Raw genomic sequence first — 17,137 nt, 5'->3', positions numbered from 1 at the left:
ATACTACATTGATTGTGTTGGGGAAATGATGCAGTAACCCCAATCAGCTTTGATGTGTGCCCCCTCCTTCATTGCGAATAATTTTTGTTCACATGTTTTTATCTTCTGTATCTCACCTCTCTAATAGCCAACTCTAAGCATATATTATCTTCTCTATCGGTGCTTCATTCAACCATTGGTTCTTTAGTGTTATTCTCCATGGTTTCGTGTCTTCTCCTTAGATTTCATTCTCCACACCTCTATGCACCCCTCTATATATGTCCTCACCTCCACAACACCTCGCCTTTACATGCCTCTCCGCCTCTACCACGTCTCTACATCTCCGCACCTCCTTATCTCTATCATACCTCCATGCCTCTACCGTGTGTATCGCCTCTCTACCGTGTGCATCGCCTCTCTACCTCGTGCTTGTTAGTTCTCAAGTGAGTATTCATCAAAGTCCCACATCGAGAATATGAAGAAAAGAGTAGCAGAAAAATATTATAAAAGTAAAGTGTTGGTTTTGAAGTTGTCACTGCAACTTAATAGGTCTCTTAGGTGTATGAGGAGACTTGGGTAGTTGTGTGTCATTGGAAAGTTCGCAACTTTTACTAGAAAAATTGCACACGTTAAATTTCCTGTGTGCTTTTATTTATTTGGTATAATTAGTCGTATAGTACTCAGTTTAGGGTTAGGGTGTCAAATAGGTACCTGGTTTTAAAAAAGTGTCAATTGCCTCTCAACTTTTGAAAAAATGCTTCAATTAGGTCCCTTTCAGACAGAGTTGACTAACGCCATTAGTCAACGTGTCACATGTCAGTATGTGGTTTTTTTGATTTTTTTTAAAATTTTTTTAAAATTTTTAAATTTTTTTTTTATTTTTTGAAAAAAAAAATGCCACGTGTCAATTCCTTGTGTGTGACACGTGGCATTGTCAATGCCACGTGGCATTGTTAGTGCCACGTGTCAGTATCACTATCAGATGCCATTGTGTTGATTTCGATTTAGTCCCCATATATTTTTTTTGTTTCAATTTAGTACCTAAGTATGTGTATCTGAGTCAATTTTGTCCCAATTTTTTTTAATAATTAAAATCCATTTTTTATAAAATTAAAAGTAATTATGTATAAAAGTTTAACAAAAATTAAGTATTTGATATTTATATCAAAACTTAGTGGTAAAAGTCATTTTTAATAATAAAAAAAAATTAGTATAACATTCAAACCAATAGAAATTTTTTGTTTAAAATTAGTAAGAGACAATATTGTTCTATTTAAAAAAAATTAACAAAACATGAGTACTTAATAAAAAAGTAATTAATAAAGTAATATGTTAAAAAGTCGTTTTTAATAAAAAATATTAGTATAATATTTATATAAATAATAAATTTGGTCTGAAATTGAGAGGAACAATATAAATATTAGTACTTAATTTTGTAAAAATATTTATACTTAATTATTTTTAATCTTATAAAAAATGGATTACAAAAATATTTTAATTATTAAAAAAAATTGAGACAAAATTGAATCAGATGCACATACTTAGATACTAAATTGAAACAAAAAGACATATATAGGGACTAAATCGAAATCAACACAATGACATCTGATAGTGATACTAACACGTGGCATTGCAATGCCACGTGGCACTGACAATGCCACGTGTCACACACAAGGACTTGCACGTGGCATTTTTATTTTTTTTTCAAAAAATTTAAAAAAAAAATTAAAAATTTTAAAAAAAATATTTTAAAAATTTTAAAAAAATCAAAAAAAATCAAAAAAACCATAGACTGACACGTGGCACGTTGACTAACAGCGTTAGTCAACTCTGTCTGAAAGGGACCTAATTGAAGCACTTTTTCAAAAGTTGGGATGAAATTGACACTTTTTTTAAACCGGGTACCTATTTGACACCCTAGCCCCAGACTAGGTATTATACGACTAATTATACCTATTTATTTTTCTGCTCTTATTTGTGGGTGTGCTTCCGCTTGAAGAGATTATTATTTTTAGTGCGTGATTTCCCAACAGTGCTTAACTACTAAAGTCAGTGTCATCATACCCTGGGTCAAGCATTATTTCCATTGGCGATTTTAATTGTTGGTTGTCGCTTCCATTGGTCTCCCTAAACTATCACCAATCCCCCTACCTGATAACGATGGTCTTCCATTGCTCATTGGGGTTCACCTTGGTGTTTGTTGAGAACTATCCTTCCTACTGCTCAGCCATTTGTTCAGCTAGCTGTCTAACTTGAATCTCTAGATTTTCTATGGATCCCTTTGTGTTTTTCTTGTTTGTTGTTGACACTAGAATGAATTGTGTCAATGTATCTTCCATCTTGGACAATTTTTCTTGTTGCACAGGTTGTTGACTCTAATGTGGTGCTTGTTGTGGTTGTCTTGATGCAAGTCTAGCTTCTTGTTTCCATCCAGAAAATTGATTTTGGTTATTTTTCCATCTTGAACTCTAGTTGAAATTATTACCATAGTTGTCTGGCCTTCTCTAATTGCTCATATAGTTAGCTTGCTCTTCTTGAAGTGGTTCTGTCATCGAGCAGTGACCATTAAGATGATTTCCAACATTGAAATCACATGTCATTACCTACTGAGATGAATTTTGTGTAGATGCTCCATTCTGCATATTTTTGTCATATGATTTTTTAGCTCCTCCATTTGTTGTGAGATAAGGTTATTTTGAGCCAAGATAGCATTTTTTTTGTATCTAATTGCATAATTCCCTTCTTCTTCTTTTTTGCTAGCTCTTATCATGTTGTGCCTTATAATCACAAACAATTAAAGCTATTATGATTGTCATGGCTTCTTCAGCACTCCTTGTCATCATGGATCCACTTGCACAACCATCTAATAATATATTTATGTGTGGTTTCAGCCCATTGTAGAACATGTTAGCTAAGCTACATCATCAAAGCCATGGTTAGGGCATTTTCTAAATAATAACTTGAATCTTTGTCATACTTCACATAGTGGCTCATGATTCCTTTGTGAGAAGGTGGAAATAGCTTATTTGGCTTCAAGTATCTAGTTGGAGGAAAGAACTTGGCTAGGAACTTTTTTTCAACATCCTCACAACTGGTCAAGCTTTGATTGGGGTGAGATTGCTTATTGCTTTTGTTTCCTTCTTGCATCCCTTTATATTTTAGGGTCAAGTAGCAAGGTTTGATTTTGTTTTCTTCTTTGCATACAAGAACAACTTAAAAACCAATTGAGCATAACAAAGTATACAATAAATAAAAGAATATAATTGAATATGTTAATGTTATCTACACATATTTATACAACAATCTAATCTGATTAAAATATTTATCTTAGCCAAATCCTTGACAATGGTGCCAAAACCTTATTGATTGTTTAGTTCAAATTAGTTCTAGCAAGTGTATTGGGTGCATTTATAGTATTAATCAAGTGTCGTATCTATAGGGATTTGTTTGGATCATCCAACATTTAAATCTGAATTACATTCAATGGAATAGTGTTGTTGTAATTTTAATGAGTATTTAAACAAAGTTAATTGAGTTTTAAGAAATGCAATAGTAAAAATGTGTTGAGCTTAGATTTCATTTGACCTTCCTTTGTTGCACTATTATTAATCATTATTATTTAATTATATAGATCATTCAATGTCTAGGGAATTCTCTAAGGTAATTCTAGATCCATCCCTAACATCTAGAACCAAAAGACTTCAAAATTAGTGTGATTCCTCAACTCTTGATTAAATGAGTCTTTGCCTTAAGTACAAGACTTTGTATCCAACTAGAGCCTTAGATATATTCCTAGTATCTAAAGGTAGGAGGAGATTTGATTGGACCATAATTTAAGATTATTCACATCACCTATGTCTCTAGAAAAACTATTCTAATTTAATAGAGAATATACCTAAAGAAGTTATGGAAGTGATATCCTAAATTAAGGTTATACCTTATTTTTATAGAGTTCCAAGTCAACGTTTAGCTTCATTTAATTGGTTCTTAGTAACAAGGGTTTCCTCCAAGGTGGTTTTCCTTTCTAACTCAACCCTTTGTCCTAGTGGTCAGCACTTGAGGTTACCTCCCTTGGAAAGTTTATATGATGGCTTATCTCCAAATTTGGTACTTCGGGGTTTCTCATGTTGATAGTTTTCATGTGTGGCTCAACACCAAAACAGTTATGCTTAACTACAAGGCCAAAACTTGAAATCTTTGTGTTCAATGCCAATGTTTGTGACTCAGCTACACCATCAATAACCTCTAATACTCACTGAAATACATCAAAATAACATTAGTTTCATAACTACCTACTTTTTCATACCTTATTTTGTAATATGAAGCTAAATAGGGATGAATTAATGGATAATATGAACAATTCATGCATTATAAGTCTCAAAATAATGTGAAAATTCAAATGGCTTAGATACTTTTCAACTACACCAAATGGACATGGGTGAAATTCTTACGCCATAAGGATGAGTGTTACAAAGTCTCTAGTAAATTTCTAAGATAAATTCAAAATGGAAAAGGCCTAACAATTATTTCTGTTATAAGTGATCATGGTGGAGAATTTCAAAATAAAACTTTTTATGAGGTATTTAAAAATTTTGGAGTAAAACATAATTTATTCACTTTAAGAACACCGTAGTAAAATTATGTTGTGCAACGAAAAAGTCAAGCATTACAAGAGATAGTAAGAACAATGTCAAATGCAAATTCCAGTCCTTAGCATTTATGGGTAAAGGCAATCAATACAACCTGCTATTTACAAATTAGAACTTACATTAGAGCCTTGCTTTAAAAGACTCACTATGAATTGTGGAAGGACAAGAAATCCAACATTTCTTATTTTCATCTCTTTGGTATTTGATGCTTTATTTTAAATATGAAACATAACATAGGAAAATTTGACTCTAGAAGTCATGAAGGTATCCTACTTGGTTATTCAGAGACGTCCAACATGTGAGATTGAAGAAGCCATACATGTGAGATTTAATGATTATAAGCCTACTAAGAAATTATCAAAGCTGGAAGACTCCATTAGTTTTGACATGTAGGTGCAAAGACCAAAGACATGAGCAGACGATCCAACAGTAAACGACCAATCAATGGACAATCTATCACGAAAGAAAACATAGTGCATTAGACAACTCCTAAGACAACTCACCAAACACTCCTAAGGAAGAAGGGGAACATTCAACTCATATAAAGAAAAAACATCCTCTAGATGTTATAATAGGCGATCTAAAGAAATGAGTAACTACAATATCAAATCTCATGAATTAAAAGGCATTAATTTCTTAAATTAAATCTAAAAACATAAATAAAGCTATAAAAGATAAGAGTTACAGTAGTGCAAAAACTATGTTTTACGACTATGTATTATATTTGTAGAAAACAAAGAAATATATGAACAAGAGGATTGTGTATTATTGATTGTGTATAAAATGTTACAAGTGTGTTATATAATACACACATCTAACCCTGGAAGCCATAAGTAAATGAGCCTAGAACATGGGCCTATACTAGCATCCGCCTCAAACTCATAATCCTAAGGCTAAATGCATTGAGTGTTCATCAAATAAAAAATGAAAGCGTAGAACAGGTGCGGATTGGTAAATATATCTGTAATCTGTAGAGCCGAAGGAACAAAGGGTAAAGATATAGTGCCAAGTTGAAGATGATGACGAGTAAAATGGCAATTTGTTTCAATATGCTTGGTTCAATCATAAAAGAAATGTTGCGAGCAATCTAAATAACACTTTTATTGTCACAATGTAGAGGTGTAGGATCTTTCAAAATAGACACTCATATCTACAAGTAACTAATGTAACCAAATAATCTCACAAGTAGTCAAAGTTATGGCGCGATACTTAACTTTTGTGGACGATCGAGATGTAACATCTTATTTCTTACTCTTCCATGATATAAGTGAATCACCATGAAAAATAAACCACCCAGTAGTGGAATTTCAATCATTAGGATCACCATTCTAATTTGCATCACAATAGGCACACAAGGATAAAGATGACATAGAAGAAAGCAAAAGAGACTGAAATTGGTCCCGAAGATACATGAGAATATGAAGAAAAACACCTTGATGAACTATTATTAGAGCTGAAACAAATTGACTAACAACATGAACATCATGTGCAATGTTTGGATGAGTCAAAGTAAGATAAGCTAGACTCCCAAAAACAATCTTGTTGTCAGTAAGCTGAGCATGTTCAAATAGGTCAACAATATACTTGGATTGAGCAAAAGATAACCCTTTGGAAGAAGAATCTGTTAGCACAAGCATGCTTGGTGCAAAGATTTGATAATCAGTTGAATTGTTTTTCAATTGACTAATTTCACTTAACACTACGCCAAAATTAGGAATAGATAGACAACGCTTATTTAGTCAAGTGTTGTCTATAAGAGCTTTGATAGACAGCATTTTCTAAAGAAAGTGCTATCTATTAAAAAATATATAGATACTGCTTGTTTAGACAAGCGCTATCTATCAAGTGTCATTAGACAGCGCTTTTTTACAAGTGATGTCTATTAATAGATACTGCTCCAATAGATAGCGCCTAAAAAGTGCTATCTATTGAGAAAAAAATGTTGTCTATTGCCAAATTTGGCATAGTGTAAGTCAAGTGAAATCAACAGATTGTACGGAAAATTCAACTGATTGATTTCACTTAAGACCGGACTATATAAGTTGTGTTTTAGAGAGCAAAGACACGATTTTGAGTTTTTTTAGCACAATAACCTATCATTCATCACTAGAAAACTCGTTGTCCCTCTGAATCACACAGCTACCAATAGAAGATTGAAGATCTTAATTGATCTTGGAGGCATTTTGTCTTGGTAAAAGCTTGAAGAACTCGTGTATGGTTGGCTAGGGAGAGTCACCATCAAGTTTTGTAGTTCTTGTGCCTCTGGTTGTGCCCCTTGTGTGATTCCAGATCTGTAAGTGTGATTCTTACAGGGTTGTAGTTTAGATTTTTGTTTGAGTAAAAAATCTTGGTGTTGTTTATTGTTCAAAAGTGTAATCTTGGTGTGTGATTTGTAAAACTTTTGATAATAGTGGAAACCAGGTTCAGGTTGTCCTTGTAAACTGGATGTAGCTCTGTGATTGAGTGAACCAATATAAAATCAATTGTCCAACTCTATTTCCCTCATCTTGCTCACTTTAAAATCTCTAGAAAACCAAGCAAATCATTCTTTATTATGTTTAAATGTGTTTCTGTGTAATCTGATAGTGTAATCTTGTTAGAAATACTATTTGGAACGAATCTTATGTGAGAAAGTAGGTTGTTTGAGTCAAATTCGTGAAATCTACATTCTACATAATTTCCCAATATTTTAGCTGATTTTTTTGAAATTTTAATCAACTGATTCATAAGTGTATGAACAGACTAACCTGTTGTTTTTATTTTTGACCGGTTTAAAGTGTATTGTCATGCAACTTTTGCATTCAAATTTTGTGGTCTATTTGATTCAATCAAAAGGGGTTTTAAGCTTTTGAAAAAGTTTTATATAGCCAATTCAACCCCCATCCCCCCTTCATGGCTTAAACAACCATTTCATTACTAACAAAAGCAACCTCAATACCCGAAAAACAACGCAGCACACTCAAATCTTTCATAGCAAAACGATGGGATAATGTAATTTTTAAATATGCAATTTCATCATAATTAAAACCAGTAATAATCATATCATTAACATATAAAGATAGAAAAATATTGTGAGTATTGAAATGGTTGAAAGTCCAAGAAGGGGGTTGAATTGGTTAGTTAAGAAATAAGGTAACTTTTATATGCCTAAAACAGTTTTAACTTGAATCAAATCAACCACAAAGTAAGGATGCAAATGCTATTGGATTGCACACTTTCAACCGATCAAAAACAAAGACAGTCAATTGATTTCATTAAATAGATATAGTATTGTGTTAATCAATAGATTAAATCACAAAAATAGTCGGCTGAAAAACTAGGAAAACTGCAGAAATACAAATTGATGATTTAAACTAGAAACAACATGAAAGATCAAACAAGATTGATTCAAATGAGTTATACAAACATGAGCAAAGCTTCAAGAACACATAAGAATATCAAAAAGGTGGTTCAATTAAAATTTCTTTAAACTTTAAAGTACTAAACAAGTTAGAAGAGTTAGAGACAACCACAAAGAACAAGATTTTTATACTAGTTCACTCAAATTTAAGCTACATCTAGTTAGTCAGAGCAAACCGAGCTTTACTTGCACTATTTCGAAAGGTTTACAAAGTTAACAAGATTACATTTTCAAAATATGCAAAACAGCCACCTATGACTCTTGAATCACATAAAAATGAACACAAGCACAGCAAGACTATGCTTGTAGACATAGAAAACAACCAAGAACAACCCAAAAGCTTGAGAAAGATCAAACATGAGTGGTAACACAATCTAGCCTACCAAGCCTCTTCCTCCAAGCTTCAAAAACTAAGAAAAAAACTCCAAGGAATGATCCAAGATCAATTTTCAACAACTATACATATGTATGATCACGAAAGAGAGAGTATTCCAATGATTCCAAACAGTTTTTTTGGTTAAAATGATAAGTCTTACCTCTCCCTTGAGAAAAACTGACTTTAATGTCAAATTGTTATGAAATTCAACAGGTTAATTTTCAAATCAATTGGTTGATTTCACTTAACTTAAGTGAAATCAATCGATTACAAAATAAATCAACTGATTGAATATGTAACAATTAAAACTACTTCAGCAAACCTTTTAATATGTTAAAAATCCATTCAATAGATTAAAAGACATCATTTGACCAGTTGAAAAACAATTCAACATATTAAAAGACACAAATAAGGCCATGTACATCTATACAATGCAAAATGGTTTACAATATGAACTTCAATCATCAAGCTATTTTTCCTCATGACTAAACCAGATAAAGCTCACGCATACGAGGCTTGAACAACACGTGAAACATCAAATCTTCACATCTTCATCAATTTAAGCATGGTTCCAACATGTTCCAAGGCAATAGTGATGTGACCCCACCAAGCCCAATTGCACCTTCAAGCCCAAGCCCAAGCCCATTAAAAGGCTCAATTACAAGATCAATGATGAAAAAGATTTAAAAGGGCCTCCCATTAGATGATCACAAAATCAATGGGCTTCTCACATTCTTTACATGGGCCAAAGAGATCACAAAGACTTGAAGAAGTGCATTTAAATCTAGTAGTGTAGATTTAAATTGGGCCATTGTTTGGGTTTGCTTTCCAATAATACATAAGACATGAAAGGAACATAGGATGGGTTCAAATTGGTCTTGGCCCAATTCTCTTCATACATGGCTGAGATTATCAAGACAAGGAGGCTCATTTGCTTCATAGTTTGACTAAGGTTGGTCATCACATCTAAAGGCTAAGAATCCTTCTTGTTCTTCAAGCCAAGATCCAAGGGGCGTGATCTTGTCTCCTTCTCCAAGCTTGATCTAAGGGCCAAGATCAAGGCTCACTCCATTCAATGGCTCTCCTTTCTCATGTGTAAATGGCTTCATATAAAAGCCAAAATTTCACTCATTTGTAGACACTCTGGAAATTTTATGCAATACATGCAACTTGAGTTGAGAGCACTCCTCCCTCTATTGCCTTTGAGAGTCACAACTTTCTAAAGATTTCCTCTCTCTACCTCTAGCCAACTTCCTTAGGCTAGCATAGATTAGGAAATCCTATCACCTCTTTCACCTTCCATTGCTTGCAAGTGCCTTCCAACTTGCCTTCATTCCTTCATCCATTTTTGCTGCCCATGGAACTCTTCATGCACCTTTGGAGCTCCACCATAATAGTATCAAGAGCCATCAAACCATGGTCTCTCAAGGTTTGGTAAGGTTCTTTCCTAGTCTTGTGTTTCCTTCATTTTTCCGTCTTATTCTCATCTTCTTCTCCTTCTATTTTGTTTTTCTCTTTCACATTTACCGTTCATTGTCTATTATATTGTGTTTCTCCATTGATTCCATGCAACTATGAGACTACAAGAGTGTTCTATACTCTATTTGTAGATTTCCTTGCTTGCTATGGTTCACATCTTTTGCTAGCTTTCCTTTACATTTCAGCACCATTTTTTTGCTTCCATTGTGTTTCTTGTCATTTTTATTCGGTGATTCTTTTTTTCTTTTCAATTTCCACCATGTATCTTCATCACATTTTCAAGCACCAAATCATCCAAGTCATTTGTGCTAACAAATATGTCTTGCATTGGTTTTCCTGAAAAATAATATAGAATAATGATGTCTAGCAACAAAACCAAGAAAAATAATTAATGTAGAAAACTTTTAGAACCAAGCACGAGGTTCTTGTTTAGGACCATAAAGGACTTTTTGAAGTTTGCAAACTTTACCAGATTTGTGACACTTGGTGGTGGAATCATGTAGATCCTCATTCAAAAAGGCATTCTTCACATCCATTTGAAAAATCTTCCATTGAAAAATAAAAGCAACAATAATCAAGGTATGAACAGTAGTCATCTTTGCCACAGGACCAAAGGTTTCCCCATAATCCATGCCTTACTTTTAGGTATATCCTTTAGCAACAAGCCTAGCTTTATACCTTTCAACTGAGCCATCTGATTTTTGTCTTAATTTTATATACCTATCAAGATCCAATAGGATGTTTTCCCGGTGGCAATGGAACTAGATCTCATGAATCTGATGTAGCGTAGTAAGTTCACATTTTTACTCACAACCTAACCCAAAACAAACAATGAAACACTATTATAGAACCTTACCCTCAGGTATCCATCAAAACAAAAGTAGCAAAACAATCATATTCTAGAATCATTGCACCAATGTTGCATCAAAAGAATACCTCAATCAAATGAAAATAACAACAAATGAATTTAAACAATAGATGTAATTGAGAACCCAATATATACCAAGATTGTCACACTCACCAAAAAATAAACTTAAAAAATGCAATAGTGCACCAATTAATGAACTCAAAACAAACCTAGAATTCACCCGCGCAATCCAACACATGGGAGTCCCTCAACAGCAAGAGAGACAGCAAATGTGGCAGGGTCCCTTGATGACAAGCCTCCCTCAAGTCACGAAAAAGAAGACACCTCGCTCAAGCCTTGAATGTCACGACAGGGTCATGTCAGTGTCATTGTAGGGCCAAGGTAAGGTCAAAATAGGGTTGGTTTTTGCTAATTCGCATTTTTTTTATTCGCCTTTTAAGGAGAAACTAAAATGTTGAGGGAATCTTAAATTTTAATGTCCTTTCATATAGTAATTTAATGACAAATTTTATTCGTTGGTAATTAAGCCAATATCGACGAAATACAGACGAACAACTTGCAAAACTACCGCAAAACTACTGATGGATATTATCAACGAATATTTATATCAATAATTTAAACAAAGATAATAGTTGATAATTCTGTCAGAAATTTGTTATTACCAAAATATTTAGATCGTCAATAAAATATCATCGGTAATTTATGATTTCCTTGTAGTGATTGCCTATGGGCTTTCTTGTGTAGCTTAGAAGCAGAGCAAAGAAGGCCTTCTTCGAGGAAGCTCGAGCCCTCAATGAGATACTAATATGAAAGAGTTACAATTCTAACTTTGTGCTAAGACTTACGGGCTAAGGGATCGTCTCAAGTAAATAGTTTATATCGGGTATACGCCTTCCTAAAGGTGACGAAGGCATGGCAAGGTTTCTTCAGGCTAGACGAAGATTGGCCCTCAATTACAAAGGCAGAAGGGAGCTTAACTACAAGACCCACCCATTAAGCAAGTGTTGTTCTTAATGTAAAGTCCTTTAAAAATAAATGACCAACAAAGAAGCCTAAGTAATGTCATGACAAAGTCGTTTGGAAATAAAAAAACCATCACATCATATCAAAGTAATCTAATGAGCAAGTTATTTGAAAATAAATTACTATCACATCGAAGCAAAGTAATATAATAACCACGTCATTTGAAAATACATGACCATTACATCAAGTCAATGTAATCCAATGTTATGCTTGATTTAAAGTCGTTTGAAAATAAACGGCCATCACATCAAATCAAAGTCATTTGATGGTGAAATCATTTGAAAATAAATGAATATTAATCCAAAGTCATTTGAAAATAAATTACCACTACAATAATCCAAAGTCAGATCAATGTAATACAAACTTGTTTGAAAACTAAACAATCATCACATCAAATCAAAGTAATTCCATGACCAAGTCATTATAAAATAAACAGTCATTACATTAGATCAAAGTAATATGATGGTGTGCTTAACTTGAATTCATTTGAAAATAAACGACCATCATATTGAATGAAAGTAGTTTGATGACGTTAGACAATAAACGACCATCATATTAATCTAAAGTTATTTGAAAATAAACAACTATCACAACAATCCAAAGTCATTTGAAAATAAATGACCATCACATTAGATCAAAGTAATAAGTTGTTTGAAAATAAATTACCATCACAATAATTAGAAATTGTTTTAAAATAACTTACCATACATCCAATCAAAATAATACGAAGTCATATCAAAATAAACAACCATCATATTAATATGAATTTGTTTTAAATTAAACCACAATCATAGTAATTCGAAGTCATTTGAAAATAAGTGACCATCACATAGGATCAAAGTAATACAAATTGTTTGAAAATAAACTACCATCATAGTAATCAAATATCATTTAAAAAGAATGACCATCGCATCGGATCAAAGTAATATGAAGTCATTTAAATATAAATGACCATCATAGCAAACCAAAGTCATTTAAAAATACCCTGGATAAGGTGATTGACCTTAAAAATGTTATCTCAATAAACATGGGATAGGAACATTGGCCCCGTCTGTTGGGAATGGAAAACTGGTTTCAAAAATGAACCCACGTTTCTTTTAGCCCTTAACTAAGAGGTTTCTTCCCGTAAGTCCAATAGTTTCACATTGTTTAGAATTCGAGACCAATAGCAATTTTATTATACCTTCCTCCTTAAATCCTCTAGGTTTCTTTTAAGGAAAAATTGCGATGATGCTCTCAGCTTAATAGTAGACAATACCTTAAATATGGTAATTGATCCTAATGATGCTCTTGTTAGGTACAAGATAATAAAGGAAACAATAAAGGAGAGGAAAATAAACGACATGAGAATTTAATGTGGTTCAACGTACAATGTGTATGCCTACTTTCACGACTACACTAGGAAATATTTTATTTTTATGTGTAGATCAAGCTTTACATAAGATTGCTTACATAGCAAAATACCTAACTTGAAGCATGTTGATGTTGAACTTTGCGAACATTGTATCTTTGGAAAGCAGAAAAAGGCTAACTTCTCCAAAACAAGTAAGATATCTAAAGTTGAAAGACTAAAACTAGTGCATACAGATGTTTGGGGGCCAACTCCAGTGAAATTCCTTTGAGGTTCATAGTATTATGTAACCTTCATTGATGACTCTACAAGAAAGGTACGTGTTTATTCTCTTAAAAATAAATCTGATGTGTTTTCTATGTTTAAAAGGTAGAAAAAGGAAGTTGAGACTCAAACAGGTTTAAAGGTTAAATGTTTGAAGTCTGATAATGGTGGAGAATATGACAGTACTCAATTCAAGGAGTTTTGTTCAAAGAATGGGATCAGAATGATCAAGATAGTTCCAGGAGCACCAAAACAAAACGGTGTGGCAGAAAGAATGAACCGAACCTTAAATGAGAGAGCAAGATGTATGAGAATCCAATCAGAACTACCCAAGGTATTTTGGGCATACGTAATAAAGACAACGGTCTATCTCATAAATAGAGGACCATCAATTCATTTAGACTATCTAAAAAAGTATGGTATGGAAATGAGGTAAATCTTTCACAACTTAAAGTTTTTTGTTATGCTTCATATATTTTATTAGACTCTAATATTATAGATAAAATGGACCCTAAGGCAAAACGATGTTACTCCATTGGTTATGGATATGATATGAATGGCTACAGGTTTTGGAATGACCAAAACAAGAAAATTATCAAAAGTAGACATGTTACTTTTAATGAAAACATGTTTTATAAAGACAGGACTACAGAATCCATAAATTCAAATAAATAGTCAGAGCAAGTATCATTAGAAGAAATTTTAGAAAGTGATGTAGTCAACAAAAGCCATAATTTAGAACTAAAGCCTGAGTCAGAACCTGCACAAATACCAGAACAATTATAGCAACTCCTTCAATACATTACTTGTTGACTCATATGGGTGAGCCAAAGCATTTTTCTGAGATTATGCAGGGAGATGAATCTATTAAGTGGGAGCTAGCAATTGAAGATGAGATAAAGTTTGTTCAGAAGAATAAAACATGGTTTTCAACCAAGCTACCAGAAGAAAAGAAGGTTTTGCAAAACAGGTAGGTCTATAGGTTAAAAGAAGTACCAGATGGCAATAAAAGATATAAGGCTACACTCGTAGTAAAAGGATTCCAATAGAAACAGGAAATTGACTTCACATAAATTATCATTCCTATTGTCAAGATGACTACCATCAGAGTTATCTTGAGTATAATAGTTACAAAAAAAATTCATTTAAAGCAGTTATATGTCAAAATCGTATTCCTACATGGGGATCTTGAGCAGAAAATCTTTATGACTCAACCAAAAGGTTTTGAAGTACAAGGCAAAGAGAATCTTGTATGCAAGCATCATAAAGGTTTGTATGGATTGAAACAAGCACCGAGACAATGGTACAAGAAGTTTAATGAGTTTATGAAAAACTCAAGATTTCACATATGTGAAAAAGATCATTATTGTTACATGAAGAAATATGTTGAAGTTATATCATTTTTGCCTTATATGTTAACGACATGTTGATTATTATAGCTAATATCGCAGAAATTGACAGGTTGAAAAAACAATTGTTAGAAAATTTTGAAATGAAGGACCTTGGTCTAGCCAAACAAATTCTTGGTATGAGAATCTCTAGGGATAGATTTGAAGGTATTATGAATTCATCTCATGATAAATATGTGGAAAAAATGCTTAGCAAATTTAATGTTGGAAATGCCAAAACCAGGAATACACCTTTGGGAACTCACTTAAAGTTTTCAAAAAGATAATTTTCTCAAACAGATGAAGAAGAAAGTCACATGTCTAAAGTGTCATATGCATCTACATTAGGGAGTTTGATGTATGTTATGGTTTGCACCAGACCTAACATAACACATGTAGTGGGAGTTGTAAGTATGTTTCTATCAAATCCCGGAAAGGAACATTGGGAAGGTGTGAAGTGGATATTGAGATATTTGAAGGGTACTTCAAAGAAGCATTTATCTTTTAGAATAAGTAATCCCACTTTACAATGGTTTTTTGATGCAGACTTGGGATGTGATTTGGATGGTAGAAATAGTTGGACGTCTAAACTTCAATGAAGAGTCTCCTTCTCAACTAGTGAAGTTGAGTATGTACCTATCTCAAAAGCAACAAAGGACATTATATGGTTGAAGAACCTTTTAAAAGAATTAGGAAAACAGCAAGATGACTCTCTGTTGTTCAATGATAGTGAAAATGCTATTTGTCTTACTAAAAATATAATTCTTCATTCTAGATGCAAGCACATTGAATTGAAGTATCATTTTATCATAAATCTGATAAATGATGGAGACTTGTTTTTGTTGAAGATTCTAGGTGTAGAGAATCCAACTGATAAGTTGACCAAGATTGTCAAAACAACTAAGTTGAGGCTTTATATTGCTTCAACTGGCCTTCAAGAAAATTGATGATGAAGGCATTACACTAGGTTATAATGTACATCAAACTCCAAGTGGGATAATTGTTAGTATTATGGAGTTTGATTTAATCCCACATCATTTAGTATTGTGAGATGTGGTTCTCTATTTTGCTATATAACCAAAATAGAGAACCACATCTCACAATACTAAGAGATGTGGGACTAAATCAAACTCCATAATACTAACAGTTCTTTCAAAGGACTTGGGATTGAAACAATCTTGTAAGAGGCTCACCCTATATATCCTTCAAAGGCGATCTTCTTTGTGAAACAAGTATGAAAGACAATTATATTAAAACATTTATTCACAATGAAAACTTTGTTTTTACTTAAATACCGTTTAAGCTTATGCACCTTGATCTCTTTGGATTAACCAGAATTATGTCCGTTAATGAAAAAAAAATGGTCTAGTCATTGTAGATGATTATGAAATAAAAGGGTTGGCTTTATACTAAGTTGAATAAAGATAATAAAAAGTGATTTGGAAAATTTATCTTAAAATGAAGTCTTTTAGATGTTGAAAATTGGTTATCTAATAGTTTAGATAATGTTCACAAATGCTTTATCGGAAAATTAGTTCATTGTCACTTCTAATTTACAAATGACTACACCGAGTCACTATTAACTATCTCTTTATCTTTCTTAAGATAAAGAATGAGTACACTATTTGAGGAGAAAAGTTCTCTACATATAATCAATCAAGAAGGCTCAAGTGTTAGCTTAAGCAAGATAAGGCATATAGGTTTATTAATTATATGTCTTTGCTAAGAGAGTCACTTAAATAAACTAGGAGCTAGCTTAAATTAATAGAGTAGGACAAAGTAGTTACGAGAAAAATTACTCATCCGTCTTGCTTAAGAAACCAAGATTTGTTACTTAGGTGAGTATCACTTAAGAAAGCAACAATGTTAGCTTAAGTTATATCAAAGATGAATTTTTACCTTGTTTTCTTAAATGAATTCCAATATGGTTGTTTCCATGCTTCTTTAATATTATGGAATACCTTGTTTCCTTTTATAATATGTGCCATTCAAGGATTCATGAGTTGTGTTGAAAAAGGAAAATTTATGGTAAGTATCCATGTAATTGATGAATATAGACCCAAGGTGACATTAGGTGTAGTCATACATAGATTAGTAGGAAGATAAGATATGAATGTTTGGTAGACTTTCAATATAAAGTTAGATGATTTCGTGATGGGTAATGTTGAAAGAGCCTATAAAATAGATAAATAGACGAACACATATAGAGCTTAAGATCATTACAACAACACTCATTTACTTCTTACACAACCACATTTTTTAAGTCAAACCCAAGTTAAGTTGAGTCAAGTCTAACCTAAGTTGGGTTAGGTAAGGCCAATTGAGGGAAGTCGAGCTAGAACAAGGTCAAGAAAAATAAC

At 32.8% G+C, this 17,137-nt stretch overlaps 1 non-coding gene across 1 annotated transcript; it reads left to right on the top strand.

Annotated features, from left to right (window-relative positions):
* Positions 1–2,906: 2,906 nt before the first annotated feature.
* On the top strand, positions 2,907–3,012 carry LOC114170909 (small nucleolar RNA R71). The gene has a single exon (XR_003601263.1). It is a non-coding gene; the product is annotated as a small nucleolar RNA R71 (small nucleolar RNA).
* Positions 3,013–17,137: the final 14,125 nt, after the last annotated feature.

Source organism: Vigna unguiculata, chromosome 11 (genome assembly GCF_037176805.1).
Source record: "Vigna unguiculata cultivar grain cowpea cultivar isolate G323 ecotype 2 chromosome 11, ASM3717680v1, whole genome shotgun sequence".
NCBI lineage: Eukaryota > Viridiplantae > Streptophyta > Magnoliopsida > Fabales > Fabaceae > Vigna > Vigna unguiculata.
This window is presented reverse-complemented; position numbering and strand designations above follow the sequence as displayed.